This window comes from Rhynchophorus ferrugineus, unplaced genomic scaffold, assembly GCF_030347505.1.
Source record: "Rhynchophorus ferrugineus isolate W39M unplaced genomic scaffold, kcgeb_rfMv2 rfM4, whole genome shotgun sequence".
In the NCBI taxonomy this organism is placed as follows: domain Eukaryota; kingdom Metazoa; phylum Arthropoda; class Insecta; order Coleoptera; family Curculionidae; genus Rhynchophorus; species Rhynchophorus ferrugineus.
In genome coordinates this window covers 28,646,235-28,668,463 of record NW_027472583.1, presented here as the reverse complement: position 1 = coordinate 28,668,463, position 22,229 = coordinate 28,646,235, and the positions used below count along the sequence as shown (strand labels likewise).

The window sequence follows — 22,229 nt, the reverse complement described above, 5'->3', positions numbered from 1 at the left end:
GGCCAGGGACTTTTCAATTGACTTGTTAGATTATGAACTATACTTGTTAAAATATTAATTATATTAATGCTCTTGTGCATAATATAATTTGTTATACATATTAATGCTCTTATAAATTGCTATAATCTTAACAGACAAATCTAAACCGTTTTTTATCAGGCCAATTCGATTGCATTACCATAAAACAATGGTCTTTGTTTCCATAAAAAGAACGAATTTATATCGAACACGCCTCGGCATAATGAACATTGCAACAAAGCCTAATTAACCGACTGAATTTTTTCAAACAAAAATTTATACGCGTTCGGATAGGGACAGCCTTTTTGTTCGTGTTGATTGTTGTTGTTTCTATCGCCCCGCTACCACCCTCCGTCACCCCGTCCCGGTTTTCGTCGGAACTAGCGGATGCATTTCATATAATTAATCTCTTTTATCTGTTGAGGTTCGGCATGCGCTCTATTTGTTCTTGGTTACATGCGGAAAAACAGAAACTTTATTTTGTTCGGCCAGTTTTGCCGTTCGAATTTTCAATTTTAATTATCGGGATAGATTGGGAGCGCAACTATTGAGAGCGGGATTAACATGCAGTTCGTGAACAAGTATTAACCGGACAGAACAGTTAATGAGAGCGAATTATCGGCAATTGTGTTTTAAAATGTTTCGCTATTTCGGGATTTGTTTATTATTGAGATTAAATATGCAAAACTCAAAATTGCATGTAATAATTATTTTATTATTTATTATAACCTATTTTATTTTATTTTTATTTTTTATTATAATCCAATAAACTACTATATATACTAAAATACACTGAACTAGATCAAATGGCTTTACTCTCTTTAAACTTTTATCTAAGCCATCATTCTCCAGAAGCTGGAGAACCTAAATATAACTTTGATCCTTATTTTAGTTAGCTCCTTATGCAGATTGCAGTTACGAATGTACCATGTTGTTGTTATTGGAATGTGTGTTTGTATGATATTTCTACTGGATTAAAGACATGTTTCTAAAGGAACAACTTATAATATACTGACAAGATAACAGGCTTTGTACTTCAGATTGAGAATTGATTTCCATTTAACATCAAGGATCATGTCAGGATATTGTAATGGCTATTATGTCAAAGCCAAACTAAACTAAAACGCAGAGTTGATGCGGCAAGATTGCGACGTTTTGACGTGAAAAATTTGACGCATGCACAAATAAACTTTGAATAGACTATACCAATCATTTTAAACAGTAATTAATGAGAGTGGCCGCATTTAATTTTTTAAAAGATTAAACTTTGGTTATGGACTATTGGTTTTAGTTGATTAAGGCTGATTAGTATTTTTAACATCTAATTTTAAGGCCAATAATATTAAAAAAAACAAATTACTTTTAAAAGTATTTCAAAATTTCACATTATTTTCAGATAGGAAGTTTTATCACATTAAGAAGTTACATAATTAACAGGAATGAATTACAGCCCACTGGGCGATCACTGCTAATAATCAAATAGTAAGAGTGACAAGCATTTAATAAATTAACAGTACCTGTCCATGTTAATCGTGGTAAGGTTATTCATGTCAAAATAAAACGTATTTTATAACGAAATTAATAGATGCAGACTCTTTGTTAATATAGAAACATGCATTTGAATGTTTAAAAGAAGAAGTTTCTCAGATATCTTTATTGAAATAACTAGTGGGGTAAATTAGAATAAAACCGCTCTCATTTTAATACCTCGCCATAAAATAGAACTTCCCAACTAACGAACAGAAACGGAAAAACTTCTTCGAATGTTGGAAACAGCTTAACAAAACAAAATAAATGTATATTGTTTCCCGCTCATATATCAGCTTAAGAAGCATATAAACTTATTGGCCCATTTCGTCGGTTATTTGTGTTGTTCTCCCATTTATTTGAACAGTCAAAGTTGTTCGCTGAGCAATAAACTTTTTTAATTAACGCACAAATGGAAAGGCCATCGTCGTTTTACAGCAGTCGCAGGAATGCCCGCATTTTCCGATTTACCCTTCCGAAATTTCGAGGTGATTTCAGCTCGCATTTAAAAGGATTTATTAAGATTGTTTCGCGCCAGATTTTTCCTTTTTATTTTTTCCAACGGTGTCATTAATGGAACGATTTACCTCGATTTACCTGCCGAGGGAATTTTTATTAGACTTTCTTTAAACTAGTCCGACAGGTTCCGGTTCGAGAAACATTATTCTTTATTACATCACTTTACTATTAAACAATAAACAATATTTCGATAAAGGTTTTATATTAATTATAATAATATATTACACATTATTCATTATAACGATATATTGATAATTTTATAACTATATATATACTATATATATATATACTATATATATATACTAACTATATATATATATATATATACTATATATTGAAATGAAGTTATTTTAAGCATTAACTAAATAACTAAATCCTTAAACACATTAAAAATAATATTATAAATTGTAATATAAATGAAACCCTTAATTCTAGATGCTCATTTAATCTTACAACTAGACTAAACATAACTTTTTTTAAACAACCCTCCTGAGGAGACGATCATGTACATAGACGTTATGCTTTCTGGACTGCTTATTCTTACAAAAAACTTATTGAGTATCGACTATACATTCCAGATTACAATTGGATTGCTTTTACCCCAACTTATATATGGAATGGTTTCCAACATTTGGATTTCTACAAATTGATATACTACAGGGCTGAACAAATGAACTAATAGAATCCGCCTTTGGTAACCATGCAGCCAGAACTGCAATCTAGCTTCTACTCAAATCCCCGTTAACTTAATGAATTCACAACAACTTCAATCTTCTCAATTGATACTTGTGTCAGAAATCCACGGGCTAAAGGTAATTTCTATAGCACGGGTGGTTTCTAATTAATTAATCCTAAAGTAACGCTTAAAAAATAATCAAAACCTTAAACAAATTAAAAATAATATTATACAGCTAGACTAAATAAAGATTTTTATACACAATCCTCCTAAGGAGACAATCCTAGCATGTACGTGGCCATTACCCTGTCTGGATAGCTTACATTTATGATTAACTTATTGAGTACCGAATACACATACCAGTTTGTCTTGATGATCCTCTGAATTGCATTGCTTTTACCCCAATTTCCATGGCATAGCCTATATAGAATTATAGTATACTAAATACACATCACATACACCCAGAACTGCTGGCTAACTTCTACTCAAATTCCAGTACAATTGATAATTCCGAACTGCGATGCTTGTGTCAGAAATCCGAGTAAGAAAGAGTAAGGGAATGTTTTAAAGCATGAATGTTTTCTAATTACAATAACTCATGGCTAGGGGACTTGTGTACCTTCAATTTACCTTTAACAATTTTGAAGAATGAGAAACTGCGAAACTTTTGTCCGCACTTCAGTAAACTATGTGAAAAGTACTTCAACTAACTTCGGAACGATTGCCAATACAATATCAAACTGGCTTATTTTCTTGATATATTGTTGTTTTTCTAAATAAATAAGTTGATATCGGTTAATAGTATGGATTAAAAAGAAGCAGCATTATAATATTTCCGAAATTCTACCAACTGGCACAGTTGGGCGTTTAAAACAACAAATTTTATTTAATTTGAAGACAATTATATTTTAACGGAAAGAAGTATTGTTGTTGGAAAACCTGTACAGATAATAAAGCTCCAATTCAATTTTTATATCAACCAAACCATTAATACTAAACACCTCACGAATCACATCTTACACTCGCCCTTTAACTAGCGGCGCCATTCTTTTTCGAGTACGTTAAGAAAATGGTACAGCTATTAACAAATTTTAATTGTGCAAAGGGTTATTCCAATTAGAGCATGTACAAAATACCGCTTTAGTGCATATAATATTTTAAAGGGACTATGAAAGGGAAAATATCAATATATATTGAATATATTGATTCAATCTAAAGAAAATGGCCGAATATGTGTAGAGATTATAAATATCTTTTTTTATTACGTACAAGCCCACAAGTATGTGTATTAATACAAAGTACACATATTCTGACCTAATTTTTATTTATTTGAAATGTAATATTTTCCATAATGTCAACATCTTCCATCAGTGTCCATTTTTAGCTATATATCTACTTTATAAAAATAAATATTATATTAACACATTAAATATTTAATGAACATGTGATTCTTTTCTGTTTTTAATACTTAGTTTTTTTCTCAAAAACAAATATAATATTTTAATTTATTTTCAATCCGCTTTCTACTGCACTGAGCAACTTGGAACTAACACACGCAGTTAAAGCAAGTGATGGAGTTTCAGTACTTAGGATCAATACTAATTGTACTATGCCAATTTGATGCAGAATAGTTGTTATTATCACCGTTTCTGTAAGTTGGTTAATAAATTTAAAATACAGGAAACATTACAACCAGGACTATAATCCAGCCCTTTTAAACTTTTAATTTGCCAAATTATAATCTTGTATGACTTCGAGAATTGGTCACTGTTACAATCTGACATTTTATATTCTTTAAAACGTTCAAATGCAATAAAAATTTTACCATGCTCCTCCACGAGATAGTGTTAGAAAGAAGTAATTCGATTAAGATGGGACAATAAGTGCACAGTTAAGGCAAAATCCAGAGAAACAGAACAATGATTTGGACATGAACCGTGAAATGAACGGAATGATTTTAAATTGAAACTCCTCACATACTTCTATAACAAAATGGATCTTTTGAGTAAGACATCGAAAGACCAAAAAGACATTGATCAAAAGCATAAGGAACAATCTGAAAAATAGGAGACTAACATTGTCAGAGACCAGAACGCACATTCGAAGTCCTGAAGCATCAGCAGGAGCATTCTGGTTGCAAAGTAGACACTCTCACGGACCGTTGGCTATGGTTTAATTATGATATTTATTTATCTTATCCTAAATAATAATTAGTAATGAGTATAAGTAAAATGATGGAACCAAAGAAAGAAGTATATTTAGAACATGATTAAAATCAAATCATCTCAATTTAATCAACCGATTACAAACAAATAAATTCGAAATATGTGTGTATAGCTATAGTTACAATGTATATACAAATCTACAGCCAGAAAACGAAATCGAAATAAACGAAAATACGGAAGTTATAAAAATAAAAGGGTATTTACTAGAAACAGTAAAGTGGAAATAGCTAGGATTGGATTAGATACCATGTGGTAAATTATTCTCATAAAGAAAGCTTCAAAAAATTGTGAAAGTTACACAACGAATACATAAAAAAGAACAGTCCGTAATTAGACAAGAATTTATGAATACCAACAATAATCAATCGTAAGTATATTAATAATTATTTGTTTATGTTTATTAGTTATTAGATAACAGCAGTAATAAGACAAAATAGCTGTTTAATGTTAATAATGTACGACTTACCAGAGTGGTTGTTAAGTATCTCAATTGGGATCTTCATATATTTTGCAACAAACTATAGAATATTGCACTTTTCTCCTCGAAACTTATTTGTGTGTACCAGTGGATATATGTTTCGTCGACGGCCACGAAACGATGCAGATACTTCTTCGGCTAGCGCTTAAACAGCGTGAAACACTGTTCTTGTTGTCTAGAGTAAACAAAAACGGAACCCATCGCGCCGACATCTTTCTCATTACCAAAATTTGCATTGCATTCATGCAGGATATGACCAACGCCTGCCAATACGAGATCGAATTCGATGGATGTTTGTCATATTATCATCCGTGGTAGCCGTTTTCGTATTCACCTGGGCGTGGCTCATCAAAAACTGACGTGAGACCACATTGAAACTCGTTAAACCAATATATGATCCCGATTTCCTTTCCATACACAAGTATCGAATCACCGAGAAAAATATCTTTCATTTTTGTAAAATCCGTGGACTCGCCCGCTTCCCCACGCCATCAAAACAAAACTACTAGTCCGATTCGGATGAAAGTTCGACAGTAATCATCTACGAGGATATACTACACGATGGTAAATTTCTCATATGTCGATCTTTAAAGTTGGCAACACTGCACCTCTACTATGTTTGATTTTCATTCCTAAATAATTAGTTTGCTAGTTACATACTGCTAACAATATAATTGTTGCTATAGCAAATTCCTGCCTACTTAGATAATGAGAAACGTCTGTGAGAACCAGATTATATCGGCTGGAGGATTGAAATTTCAGGCAATTTACTCTAATTACAACACAAATATACAACTAAAAGAACGAAAATTTAATAATTTTTGTAAAACGCCACCTGAAATAAATGAAGCTCTATTGACGCCATGATACCAAAATTCGTTGATTGCGAGGAAGCATCACAACACATGAGAGGCACAGACAAAAATGTAAAAAAAAATTCAAATGATTCCTTGGAGTAACAGAAGTGGCGTAGGAAAAATACTAGGAAGATGATTTTATTGATTTTGCAAACAGGGACTGTGATCATCCAGAGATATTAAAAATGGATTTAAAACTAGTTTAATAAACGACAAAAGCAAAAATCTTACCATCCTTGAACGCTATCCAAATATTTGTACTCATTAGGATCTGTAGAAATATTTTATACATTTTCTTTGCCTCTCTTTTCATATTTATGTCACAACAACAGGCTGTGTGATATATTCATAAAAATATAAGTAACATTCTTTTTTTTACTGGTAATTTTAATTTAATATGCTCGGATATATTAGTTCTATTCTATTTAAATAACCTAATAGCTAACTTTATTTTGAATTTTAAATAATAATAATTAAAATATTGGATTTTATATTTTGTATTTCAAACACAACATTTTGTATTTCGTAATTAAAGGAAATTATGTATTTCTGTCACAGCTCTACTAGATATCAAATTTTAGTATCAACAAGTACCATTTATTCGTGTATGTTGTTTTAACAAACAAAAGTATTTATAATATATAATATAAGAAGCAAGGAAATTGCCTTTTACTCAGAATTGTATATAGCCGCAAAATGTAAATTGTCATTTCTTTCTATGTCTACATAGCTGTTTATTATTCATCTTTTATTTTGTCCGACGCTGTCATAATAGATATTAAAATATGGCTGATAAAGTAGTGTCTTGGGAACGCGGCTGCAGTCTTAATGAAGATGGAGATCAGAGAATCAACCAACAGTCGAACTCAACCTCAAATATAATCTGATGGATCTTCAAGATACTGACAGCTATCTGCTCAATTGAGAAAATGAATCATGTTAAGCCCGCATGCTAGAGAATATAGAAAACTGGATAAAACCCTTGTACTTGTTGGTAGGTTGGAAAGTATGAAATGAGGGGAAAAGCGTGTAGAATTGTTTCAATTTTAATATACTCCCCGAAATGAGCCGAACAATTAAAATTAAATCTTCTCCATTCTATCCAAAGTGAACGAACGAATTTCACTCAACTCTCCTTAATTTTTAAGGACTATTTCGTCGGAAACACGAACATCTACATCTTATCGACTAATATCCGCTTAAATCGTCAAAAATTCATCCGTAAATTGATGGAAAACGTTTCCGGCCGACTCAAACTTCCCCTAAATTATATCGTCGCCATTCAAAAGCCTTCGTTATCATTTGTATCGGTCCTTATTCCGTTGCGTCCGTCGAAATATTCTCGTCCGGATATCCGGAGGAATGGAGAGAGAAAAAAACACGGAAAGGAAAAAGGGAGCAGGTTTCTGTTTCGCGCCGATGGATCATCCACGCGACGCCAGGCAACTCATCCGAGTTAAAAATACGTCGGCATTTATTCCGTCGAACGGTGTAAATTAGGGAGATAAAGAGATTGGGTTGAATTAACTTTTTCTGCTTGTTCCGTTCCTCTGCCTCCCTTTTTATTTATTTAGCTAAATTTTTCTCTTTCGCCTCGTTTAACGCGATCTCTCCAGATTGTACTGTCAAGGGCAAGCCGAGACGGCAATTAAACGGGATCCCTTATTTTTACAGCCGGCAAGGAGAGCGTCACGGTCTGCCGGATCGGACGATGACAAATCGGGAACGTCCGTCTCGGCGCGTGGTGAACATGCTGTCGGAGATTCAAATTGAACCTTCACGAGATTTACTATCCGAACTGCCGACGCAAAAGAAATTTGGTTGGATTGGTCCATGTAGCTATATGTTGATGAATCGCGGTCAGCAATGAATCGGTTGGGGCCACAAAAAACAGAGAAATTAGTGTATCTCCCGTGTATTACCTGTGAAAAAGTTTAGCGTTCATTTGCCACTAGACAATATGAGTAGAGGGGAATTTAAGACATTTTATTAATAATAATATCAGTAATAAAAATAGTAAAAATTAAAATGCTATAAAAATTTTAAAATACATTTTATTTAAATATATGTAAAATTTATATTTCAAATATTATTTCAGATGAGAATTCTTAGAATTTTCTGTTGAATGATAATATATTATACTAACAATACATTAAAACGTAATATAACAAATTTAACACAAAACTTATACTTTTAAATATACAAAGTTTAATAAAGTACTGAATATGGAATATTTTATATTATCTTAAATATAACTCGGCCAAACACAGAGTACAATGACATTGTTATATGTTGTTGGTGATATAAAATATTGGACAGACTGCTTGTTAAGTTTTGTGCATAATCTGGGAATTAAGTAGAACAGTTGAGATATCATTTACCAACAAAGTAAAAAAATTATATTTTATTATTTATTACTCAATTTATTATATATAGTTAATTATTATATTAGATTATATAGATTATTTATTGCTCAACGCCATTTCTGACATAGAGCAGGATCCCTAGGAAAGCTGGGTATATTATTTGAAATGGTACTACATCCAGGGACGCAACACCTGAGATGTCTTAAGATTTAAACAAATCATTTTAACTAAAAAATAACCATAAAAACATAGTTAACAAAATAAGAGTAATTAACACGTAAATTTGTAAGTTTTTTTTAAACAAAAGCTTTGTCGAAAAAAAAATTAAACCGAAATTCTTTGTATATAAATCAAATTGTTTCTATAGGAAGCATAGAATTACCAAAAATGCTCAATATATCCAGAAACTTTTTGATTATTTCCGTCAAATATAAACATACGTACACTACGCCTTCTTAATTTTAAAATAGCCTTCTAGAAGCAGAAAGTGTCAAATTTCAGTTTTGCTACCAAATTTATACCTCTAGCCACCTAGCGGCAGATTAACAAACTAAAACACTGTATCGCATACGCCCCTTTAAGAAACCCTTCTAAATTCTCAATATTTTATAGTTGGGACTGAGTTAAATAATTAACATAGATCTGCTGAAAAAAAACAACTTAGTAGATGCAGGAAAAAATAATCCACGTGATTAAATTTAATTTTTTGAAAGTGTATTTTCTTTTATATGTACCAAATTAATTTATGGACATACGCAAGAGTTCCCGCCGCCTTTTATCGAAAATATGGCATTATTAATCAAAACTAACATCCGAATTTTTTCAACACTTATCTTGCCAAACCTTCTGTATGGCTCCGAGACTGTTACATTCTTCTAAAAATGAAGTCATTCGTTTAATATGCAACAATTAGTACACAATCGAGGAACAAGTTCAGAAAAGAAGTTTTCATCGATTTGGATATGCCTCTCGAATGAAAAATGAACGAACCCTTCACAATTTTATGTGGCGAAATCGACTTTTGGATAGAAGACGCAGCAAACAACTCCGAAAAAGACATCGATCAAGATCATAAAAAGTGGTCTGAAAAATGGGAGGAACATTATTCGAGGTTAGAACATCTATGTCCGATCGCTTGATTGGCTAATTCAATGTATATAGACGATAAGCATTGAGCGCTGAAAATTACATTTTCGACATACTTTCTTTTTAATGGTAGATTACAAGATATCTACATAAAACACTTTCAGAAATGTATGGTGATGCTGCCCCATCACAGCGAAATTGTAAATTTTGCTTTCAATAATTTAAAAGTGGTGATTCCAAAAGAGAGGCATAGAGAACCAAAATCATTTGAAGGTATTGGACCTGTTGGACAAAAACCCAACTAAATCTTACAAAGATTTTTTAGATATTTTAGCAATGGAAAATTCAACTGTTTTCAGAGGCGTTTGCATACGATTGGGAGGTTTCAAAACAAGAGAAACTAATACCACACGAATTGACTAAAAATATAATCTCGAAACATTTAAACGTCGCTATTTAGTTCCTTACCAAATAAGAAAAGAAGAGTTGCCTATGGCCTATTGTGACTGGCCATGAAAAAAACATAACGATAATATGATGGGATCAGTAAGATGTGTATTAGCAGTTGTTAGAACCGTATAAAACTGATGTAAATTGCAATTTTACACTCTTACCTAAATACAATCATACTATACTGTATACCCGAGACTATCGTGGCAGTAGATAGACCGTCTTATAACCGTAACCAGAAGCAGGACATTTAATGAAAGCGCCATGCATACATACAATAATAATTTCTTTAAAAAATAAATATTTATTTTGCGTTGATATCATATCACGCGAATTATACCATTTTTTTTCAAAAAAGTATTGCATAAATTTACAAATACATTTTATGAGTATACTTTGACTGAACATACCGCCACATAAGCATGATGATGGTGAGATCAGCTATGGCATGATTTTTCAGCCATACCATATTCTCAGAAATTCACTTTACAATAAACTGTAATATTGTACCTACCCATATTATAAACTAAGAAAACAAAATAAACCAATCAAATGATTTGATAGACTTTTACATGTAAAGAGAAATATACTGTTATTGGTATCTCTAATATTTCCTGCAAGAAAAAAATATTATCGGTGTCTAATATTCACCTAGTTTCAAAAGCGCAAAATTGGGAAAATTTGCTTTTTTGAACATGAAACATTTTCATTATTGAACATTTCAATCAAATCTTAAGAACGCTAATTGTGCTGGAAATGTGACATGATTCTCCTCCTACTACTGCGACAGTCGAGGGTTCGAATCCCATCATGGTTGTAAATGTATTTTTGTGACTGTTTCTAATTATAGTAACTCATAAGCAAGAGTATAAAATCTATAGTTATGGTAGGCCGGGTAAGACCGGATGTCCTTTGGAATGATCTCTAAGTCAACTCGTTATGATTTGCATGCAATATTTTGCGAAAGTAAAACCGTCATAGATTTATACCTCTTTGAAAATGTTAAGTTTCGTACCTAAAAATGTGCATTTGCGGCACGCAATACTTTTTTTATTTAATCAGAAGCGAAAAGCCACCGAAAATCATCGTTTGCCGGTAGAAACTTCGAACCTTAAAAACACGTGAGACGTGGTTCAAAATTCAAATGTGGTGGTTTTGTGCAAGGAATGTGCAGAACAAAGAAAGTTCTAGTAGACCGAAAAAGTTAGAATATACGAAACTGCAAGAGCTACTGCAGCAAGACCCCACCCTGAGCTCAAAAACAATTGACAGAAGTGTTAAATGTGACCCAAGAAACAATTAGCGACTGCTTACGAACAATGCGGAAAATTCAAAAGATGGGGATGGATACCACATCAATTGAGTGACAAAAAAATGGAAAATTACCTGTGAAATTCTGTTTCAAAGGTATGATCGTAAGTCATATCTGCATCGAATAGAGACGTATGATGAAAGGTGAAGTCGGCAGATCGACACCACGGCCAATCGTTTTGGTCGAAGATAATACGCTGTATTTGATGGAACCAGAGTCACGTGGTGTACTACCAACTGTTGAAACCTATTTAAACAGTTAAAAGTAATCGCTACCGACCACAAAGCATCAATTAGAACCACACATTGATCGAAAAACGTCCAGAATGGGCCCGAGAACAGCACGATAACGCCGTCTCATAAAGCAAAACTGGTCAAGGAAGCGTTCAAAGTACTTGAACAGGATATATCATCACACACGCCGTATTCTCCACATCTGGCCTCGTCCGACTATCAACTTCTCGCTTCAATGGACACGCATTTATAGAGCAGCACTTTTGAATTTTTTTGGTATAGCATTCATAAATTGCCTAAAAATGGGCAAGATGTTTAGAATCAAATGGCCAATACTTTGAATAACTACATTGTTCCATTTCCTTGAAATAGTTTTTTTCCAAAAAAAAAAGATAATGACTTTCCGATACATAAGAATTGGAACGGACTATCGCAACAGTAGGAAAACCGTCTTGTCGCCTTGACCACGCCAACCAATCCACTTGACGCTAACACGGCGTAACTTTACTTGAAAATATAATCGCCTTTTTCTCGCAACTATTTTTTCATGCTTGGTTGACATGATATTTCTCATTTAACTTAATATTTTCTATACACTTTTCTATTGTATAAAGTAGTTTGTAACAAAATTTGGATATTTTAACCAATTGAAACAATTTTTAAAAAAATCCGAAATGTCAAAAAAATTTATAGTTTTTTCGAACAGCTGAAATTTGACAAAATATATATTCTTTAACTTTGTTTAATAACAGCACTTATCTAGATTAATAATTTATAGTGGTTTTGGATTACTAGGAGGGTTGCAAATTTTTCACTTTTTTTCTTTTATACATACTTTAGACAAGAAAAAAATTAATACAAAAAGTAAAAAATGGGCAGTAAAAATATAACTTGTATTTGTCAACATGTCACCATTATTTATTCTTGAAATTAAATTGTTTAAGCCCACTTAGAGTTCCTATCCCTACATAAAAGAACAGGAAATTTTTTTACAGAAGTAAAAGGAAAATAAATATTTTTAATATAACTCACAGTACTTCCCTTTAAACCGGTATCGATTCTACCCCTTCGACACCGCTTTCCAATGCTCGCAATTCGTCAGGCTAGTTTATTTCCTTCCGATGTGTAAACACCTGCATCCAAAAACGAGTCTGTTCAGTGTAAAAATCGAACCGGAAGGTCTTTCATTCGTGTCGCTACTATATAAATCCTCCGGTTCCAAGCCCGTGTGTCGAGGGCTTAAATTATTGTTCGAGGTCAGCGCCATTTTTGTTTCGACCCCCCTTAATCCGATAGTTTGTGCCCCCTTTACCTCCCGCAACCGAATCCGTGAAAATTAAATTGGAACGGAGGCACAGCGTCGTATTTTTATTTGGAGGTTCGGTTTAACCCCTACTATTAACCTCCTTGACTGTATTGTTTAGCTTGGAATTAAAAGCTGTTGTTTATTGATCACAATTAGGGTTAGTCACGAAAATATTAACTTAAAATATTGTTAAACACGACTGGAGACCTTGTTCTTTATTTTCTTGCCGCTTGATTGCTAATACTTGTAGCGTGTAATAAAATTTCTTGTCTTGATGACATTTTCAAATGAACACTAAACATTTAAATTAATTATTTCATCTATGCTTTCTTTCTGAAATTTATCATACTAAGTAATCAGTTTGTCTGATATTACTATAATTTAAACTAACTATTAAATTCGATATAAATAACAATTTTTTTGACATAAAATAATAATTTTACAATATCATATTCAAATATCAAAACAGATCTTAATAATGGAACGCTCAAAATTTGTTTTTAACAGAACAATAATTTTGTTGGTAGAACTGAAGAAATCCGCTGCCGCAGTACAATAAACACTTTTATAAATATACAGTGATGCTGCTTGGTCATTCTCATTTGTCGATTTTGATGTCAATAAATGTTGTTGGACCAAAAACCAACCCAAACTCTCAAGAACCTTCAGAACCGAGACTTTCAGATTAGCAGTTGATGAATCAATTTTTTTCAGACGAGTAACATACATAAAGCAACGGAAACTACTTTCCCCACAAACTAACTAAAAGGACTAAAAGGAGCAAAGGAGTGGTGATGTGTCGTGTATGCCTCTGTCAAATTAAAATATAATCTCTAGAGACAAGTTAAAAATTGCTTGTTATAAGGTTTTGTTCGACAAAAGTAAGAGGGCGCTAAGCGTTACTTGTGGACACTTCAATGAAACAAATAATGGATATAAAAATGACTACCGCAGTTAATATTAAAGATATTCAGGATTAGAGACATTTTCAAGTACTGTAAGAAAGCTAAAATTAAATAAAACAGATTTGCAAAATTTTCTCATAGCAATACATTTAAAACAATTGGGAGTAAACCTTTCATTTTACCTTCAAAAGAAGTTTCTGTTAAAATACTCAAAAATTAGTTTAGTAAGGCATAGGAATGAAAATGAATAGTAGATTAAACAGTTTATCAAAATAATGAGTTATCAGTTAGTGTTCCAGGTATATTAAGTCAGTCAGCAGAAAATATGTAACACAGCAATATATTTAAAACAAACTGTTATTTGAAAAAAGAAAAACCGTTAATATAGTTAGTTAAATTCACATTAATCCATACGAATTAGAAGAGGAGAAAAAGACAGGAAAAAAAGCAATTAACCTGATGAAGTCAATAAAGTTTCTAAATAAAGGATGGTTTGATTGATTAGTTAAATATTTGCAGTTGAGGTGGAGTATTATAATTATTTATTGTATTAACACCCTCATATTCTTATGTGACTTATAACTAACAATATTCATACGTGTATTTATCATTTATTATCTTACCAATACTCAACAATGTTTATACCTGCTAAGAAAGAAAATGAAATGAAGTTATCTTAAACCAACCTTGCCTATACGAGTTTTATATTAGTATTGGATTGTAAACTGATTTGATAGACTGGTAAAATGTCATATCGAATGTCAGTAGATTTTCATCAGATTGTGAGAAGTGGTAATAAATAGATATGATTTGCTAAAAATTTACTATCATCAACTGAATGAATATACAATGCATTAACAATACATCCAATTAACATTAACAATACAACGAATTAATCCATCAAAAATAAAACAATCAAGAGCATCTCAACATAGAAAGAGTGATAATTGTTGAAATAGGTGGTTTTAGCACTAATAACTAATTAAACTTTATTTTTATGAAACTTAATGAAACCAAAATTATCTTTTAGGCCATATTCATTTTTGAGCGACAGCATGAAAACCGTCACATTTTAGGTTGAAGAATTCAATTGCAATTCAATGAGTTTTCTTGGAGATATATTATCGACAATGTATTGCAAGAGTGAGCCTAAGAATGAACTAATACCAAGCCTATGAGCCGAGAGAAAAATAGTTGGAACCAAGTATGGATCTTATGGGGGAAGGGAGGAAATCTAGAGAAAATCTCAAATCACAAAGGCAGGATATTAGTGTATAACGTTACTGCTAAACTAATGTGCTAGTAAAAGCTATTTAGTTTGATTTTCAAGCACTAACCATATCATACGAGAGGGTATAGAAATATTGCAGGTAAGTGTTTCTATGCTGCAAAAGTTAGAACTTTAAGATCAACCGCGGAGGTCCCGGATTCTATTCCCAATGGGTGCAGCAAGTTTTCTTATTCTAGTTTGGTTTGGACATTATTTTCAATCATTGTTTTTTATTCCTATTTTTCGTCAAACGCGCTGCACTTTTACTTGGGCTATCCATTGTGATACTTAACAAAATAACTGCGTAATTTACTGAGTAAATATCTAATACTAAAAAAGAGGAAAATAAATTATATTTAACAAAAAAATTGAACCGACTTCAACAAATAAATAAGGAACTCACTAAAAATTAAAAAATAATCAAACATAGATTTTTAACACAGAAAAAAGTTTTAAAATAAAACATGTACGTACTATTATATTAGATTATATAGATTATTTATTGCTCAACGCCATTTCTGACATAGAGCAGGATCCCTAGGAAAGCTGGGTATATTATTTGAAATGGTACTACATCCAGGGACGCAACACCTGAGATGTCTTAAGATTTAAACAAATCATTTTAACTAAAAAATAACCATAAAAACATAGTTAACAAAATAAGAGTAATTAACACGTAAATTTGTAAGTTTTTTTTAAACAAAAGCTTTGTCGAAAAAAAAATTAAACCGAAATTCTTTGTATATAAATCAAATTGTTTCTATAGGAAGCATAGAATTACCAAAAATGCTCAATATATCCAGAAACTTTTTGATTATTTCCGTCAAATATAAACATACGTACACTACGCCTTCTTAATTTTAAAATAGCCTTCTAGAAGCAGAAAGTGTCAAATTTCAGTTTTGCTACCAAATTTATACCTCTAGCCACCTAGCGGCAGATTAACAAACTAAAACACTGTATCGCATACGCCCTTTTAAGAAACCCTTCTAAATTCTCAATATTTTATAGTTGGGACTGAGTTAAATAATTAACATAGATCTGCTGAAAAAAAACAACTTAGTAGATGCAGGAAAAAATAATCCACGTGATTAAATTTAATTTTTTGAAAGTGTATTTTCTTTTATATGTACCAAATTAATTTATGGACATACGCAAGAGTTCCCGCCGCCTTTTATCGAAAATATGGCATTATTAATCAAAACTAACATCCGAATTTTTTCAACACTTATCTTGCCAAACCTTCTGTATGGCTCCGAGACTGTTACATTCTTCTAAAAATGAAGTCATTCGTTTAATATGCAACAATTAGTACACAATCGAGGAACAAGTTCAGAAAAGAAGTTTTCATCGATTTGGATATGCCTCTCGAATGAAAAATGAACGAACCCTTCACAATTTTATGTGGCGAAATCGACTTTTGGATAGAAGACGCAGCAAACAACTCCGAAAAAGACATCGATCAAGATCATAAAAAGTGGTCTGAAAAATGGGAGGAACATTATTCGAGGTTAGAACATCTATGTCCGATCGCTTGATTGGCTAATTCAATGTATATAGACGATAAGCATTGAGCGCTGAAAATTACATTTTCGACATACTTTCTTTTTAATGGTAGATTACAAGATATCTACATAAAACACTTTCAGAAATGTATGGTGATGCTGCCCCATCACAGCGAAATTGTAAATTTTGCTTTCAATAATTTAAAAGTGGTGATTCCAAAAGAGAGGCATAGAGAACCAAAATCATTTGAAGGTATTGGACCTGTTGGACAAAAACCCAACTAAATCTTACAAAGATTTTTTAGATATTTTAGCAATGGAAAATTCAACTGTTTTCAGAGGCGTTTGCATACGATTGGGAGGTTTCAAAACAAGAGAAACTAATACCACACGAATTGACTAAAAATATAATCTCGAAACATTTAAACGTCGCTATTTAGTTCCTTACCAAATAAGAAAAGAAGAGTTGCCTATGGCCTATTGTGACTGGCCATGAAAAAAACATAACGATAATATGATGGGATCAGTAAGATGTGTATTAGCAGTTGTTAGAACCGTATAAAACTGATGTAAATTGCAATTTTACACTCTTACCTAAATACAATCATACTATACTGTATACCCGAGACTATCGTGGCAGTAGATAGACCGTCTTATAACCGTAACCAGAAGCAGGACATTTAATGAAAGCGCCATGCATACATACAATAATAATTTCTTTAAAAAATAAATATTTATTTTGCGTTGATATCATATCACGCGAATTATACATTTTTTTTCAAAAAAGTATTGCATAAATTTACAAATACATTTTATGAGTATACTTTGACTGAACATACCGCCACATAAGCATGATGATGGTGAGATCAGCTATGGCATGATTTTTCAGCCATACAATATTCTCAGAAATTCACTTTACAATAAACTGTAATATTGTACCTACCCATATTATAAACTAAGAAAACAAAATAAACCAATCAAATGATTTGATAGACTTTTACATGTAAAGAGAAATATACTGATTATCTGTATCTCAAAAAAATAATATTTCCTGCAAGAAAAAAATATTATCGGTGTCTGGTGGTGAAAATTACCTAGTTTCAAAAGCGCAAAATTGGGAAAATTTGCTTTTTTGAACATGAAACATTTTCATTATTGAACATTTCAATCAAATCTTAAGAACGCTAATTGTGCTGGAAATGTGACATGATTCTCCTCCTACTACTGCGACAGTCGAGGGTTCGAATCCCATCATGGTTGTAAATGTATTTTTGTGACTGTTTCTAATTATAGTAACTCATAAGCAAGAGTATAAAATCTATAGTTATGGTAGGCCGGGTAAGACCGGATGTCCTTTGGAATGATCTCTAAGTCAACTCGTTATGATTTGCATGCAATATTTTGCGAAAGTAAAACCGTCATAGATTTATACCTCTTTGAAAATGTTAAGTTTCGTACCTAAAAATGTGCATTTGCGGCACGCAATACTTTTTTTATTTAATCAGAAGCGAAAAGCCACCGAAAATCATCGTTTGCCGGTAGAAACTTCGAACCTTAAAAACACGTGAGACGTGGTTCAAAATTCAAATGTGGTGGTTTTGTGCAAGGAATGTGCAGAACAAAGAAAGTTCTAGTAGACCGAAAAAGTTAGAATATACGAAACTGCAAGAGCTACTGCAGCAAGACCCCACCCTGAGCTCAAAAACAATTGACAGAAGTGTTAAATGTGACCCAAGAAACAATTAGCGACTGCTTACGAACAATGCGGAAAATTCAAAAGATGGGGATGGATACCACATCAATTGAGTGACAAAAAAATGGAAAATTACCTGTGAAATTCTGTTTCAAAGGTATGATCGTAAGTCATATCTGCATCGAATAGAGACGTATGATGAGAGGTGAAGTCGGCAGATCGACACCACGGCCAATCGTTTTGGTCGAAGATAATACGCTGTATTTGATGGAACCAGAGTCACATGGTGTACTACCAACTGTTGAAACCTATTTAAACAGTTAAAAGTAATCGCTACCGACCACAAAGCATCAATTAGAACCACACATTGATCGAAAAACGTCCAGAATGGGCCCGAGAACAGCACGATAACGCCGTCTCATAAAGCAAAACTGGTCAAGGAAGCGTTCAAAGTACTTGAACAGGATATATCATCACACACGCCGTATTCTCCACATCTGGCCTCGTCCGACTATCAACTTCTCGCTTCAATGGACACGCATTTATAGAGCAGCACTTTTGAATTTTTTTGGTATAGCATTCATAAATTGCCTAAAAATGGGCAAGATGTTTAGAATCAAATGGCCAATACTTTGAATAACTACATTGTTCCATTTCCTTGAAATAGTTTTTTTCCAAAAAAAAAAGATAATGACTTTCCGATACATAAGAATTGGAACGGACTATCGCAACAGTAGGAAAACCGTCTTGTCGCCTTGACCACGCCAACCAATCCACTTGACGCTAACACGGCGTAACTTTACTTGAAAATATAATCGCCTTTTTCTCGCAACTATTTTTTCATGCTTGGTTGACATGATATTTCTCATTTAACTTAATATTTTCTATACACTTTTCTATTGTATAAAGTAGTTTGTAACAAAATTTGGATATTTTAACCAATTGAAACAATTTTTAAAAAAATCCGAAATGTCAAAAAAATTTATAGTTTTTTCGAACAGCTGAAATTTGACAAAATATATATTCTTTAACTTTGTTTAATAACAGCACTTATCTAGATTAATAATTTATAGTGGTTTTGGATTACTAGGAGGGTTGCAAATTTTTCACTTTTTTTCTTTTATACATACTTTAGACAAGAAAAAAATTAATACAAAAAGTAAAAAATGGGCAGTAAAAATATAACTTGTATTTGTCAACATGTCACCATTATTTATTCTTGAAATTAAATTGTTTAAGCCCACTTAGAGTTCCTATCCCTACATAAAAGAACAGGAAATTTTTTTACAGAAGTAAAAGGAAAATAAATATTTTTAATATAACTCACAGTACTTCCCTTTAAACCGGTATCGATTCTACCCCTTCGACACCGCTTTCCAATGCTCGCAATTCGTCAGGCTAGTTTATTTCCTTCCGATGTGTAAACACCTGCATCCAAAAACGAGTCTGTTCAGTGTAAAAATCGAACCGGAAGGTCTTTCATTCGTGTCGCTACTATATAAATCCTCCGGTTCCAAGCCCGTGTGTCGAGGGCTTAAATTATTGTTCGAGGTCAGCGCCATTTTTGTTTCGACCCCCCTTAATCCGATAGTTTGTGCCCCCTTTACCTCCCGCAACCGAATCCGTGAAAATTAAATTGGAACGGAGGCACAGCGTCGTATTTTTATTTGGAGGTTCGGTTTAACCCCTACTATTAACCTCCTTGACTGTATTGTTTAGCTTGGAATTAAAAGCTGTTGTTTATTGATCACAATTAGGGTTAGTCACGAAAATATTAACTTAAAATATTGTTAAACACGACTGGAGACCTTGTTCTTTATTTTCTTGCCGCTTGATTGCTAATACTTGTAGCGTGTAATAAAATTTCTTGTCTTGATGACATTTTCAAATGAACACTAAACATTTAAATTAATTATTTCATCTATGCTTTCTTTCTGAAATTTATCATACTAAGTAATCAGTTTGTCTGATATTACTATAATTTAAACTAACTATTAAATTCGATATAAATAACAATTTTTTTGACATAAAATAATAATTTTACAATATCATATTCAAATATCAAAACAGATCTTAATAATGGAACGCTCAAAATTTGTTTTTAACAGAACAATAATTTTGTTGGTAGAACTGAAGAAATCCGCTGCCGCAGTACAATAAACACTTTTATAAATATACAGTGATGCTGCTTGGTCATTCTCATTTGTCGATTTTGATGTCAATAAATGTTGTTGGACCAAAAACCAACCCAAACTCTCAAGAACCTTCAGAACCGAGACTTTCAGATTAGCAGTTGATGAATCAATTTTTTTCAGACGAGTAACATACATAAAGCAACGGAAACTACTTTCCCCACAAACTAACTAAAAGAGACATTTCAAATCATTTCAACATACCGATACATACCGCCAGGCAAAACATTTTTACAAGACTTTCCTATGCGTATTGGAAATGAAAATTGTATCCACTACGACAATAACAAGCATGAAATGTTATGAGTTAAACCAGGAGACCATCCACATCGGCATCTATTGTTACAATTTTTCTAAAAAATGCTTTTTATAGCAAAGAAATTGTAGCGACCGCTATGACCCTTTAGGCCACCACGCATTCACCTATAGCAAGTTCAAAGGTTGACAACGCTGGCGGATTAGTACCATGCGGTTTCCGGGTATAAAGACAAACACGACGACGTCTGGCTCTCTTTTCTTTTCTCTACCCCCTTGTAACAGTACCACTTCCACAGCGCTACCGTACCTTTATATTAACTTAATATCCTGTCCATTCTCCTGTCGACCACATGTATCAATTTAAATCGAAATAAACATTAATTAATAAGTATTTTTTCAACCAGTGTTTTCAGTTTTTGTGCGAATTTCTTCCACAAGATAGTAGTAGCGACCGGACGAACATTCCTAGAAAATAATCATCTAATATTATTTAAAAACCAATCGTCACATAAGAAATATTATTTTTAGGTTTAAATGTCTTCATATAAAAACATTTTTTGTTATATTACATGTGTCCCATTTTATTTTAACATTTAATTTTAACTTTACTTGTTATTTAACTAAGGAAAAATTATCACTTACTTAAAAAAGCTTAAAAAACAAAGACCTATGAGCAAATCATATATTAATAAGCCTCGATAACTTTACTATACAGGTGATATGTACAAATATATTTTATTCTTCACCAAACAGTACGAAAAAAAATCTTCTATTGAAGAAATCTAAAAACCTTCGCTTTTTTGTACAGAATGATGTACTATTCAATTATTATAATATACCATTCGATATTGGCTGAAATAATTGACAGTCTGAGTCGGATTCACAGTTCAGAGGAGTGGGTCGAACAAACTCATATGATATCGTTTTTATTTCTATAGCAACAATTAGTATTAGGAATTTAATACAAACTCATCTTAATCTATTTATAACAATCTCTCTTTATAATCTAGATCAGTTTAAACATATCATCGTCATACACTTTGGTTCTTCCACTATGTTTTTTCATCTTCAAGTCAAGCAAGTGAAAATAAAAAATAAAAAATAGTGATATATGATAATGAAACAGAATCACTAATATTTAAAAGATATACGGTTGACAGATCTCAAATCAAATCTTCAAATGGCGTCCTCTTTTGCATACATTAATTTTTGTTAGAATAATTTACTAATAATTACTTAATGTAAAATAAAACATAAAACATAACTACATAAAAGACATATTTATCAGTTGAGGTGGAGTATTATAATTATTTATTGTATTAACACCCTCATATTCTTATGTGACTTATAACT

General features: G+C 32.3%; 1 protein-coding gene across 2 annotated transcripts in view; it reads right to left on the bottom strand.

The window, feature by feature from the left end:
* Csgalnact (Chondroitin sulfate N-acetylgalactosaminyltransferase) overlaps nucleotides 1-22,229 on the bottom strand; it is a 360,415-nt gene that overhangs the window by 149,839 nt on the left and 188,347 nt on the right. The gene's annotated exons all lie outside the window — the stretch shown is intronic.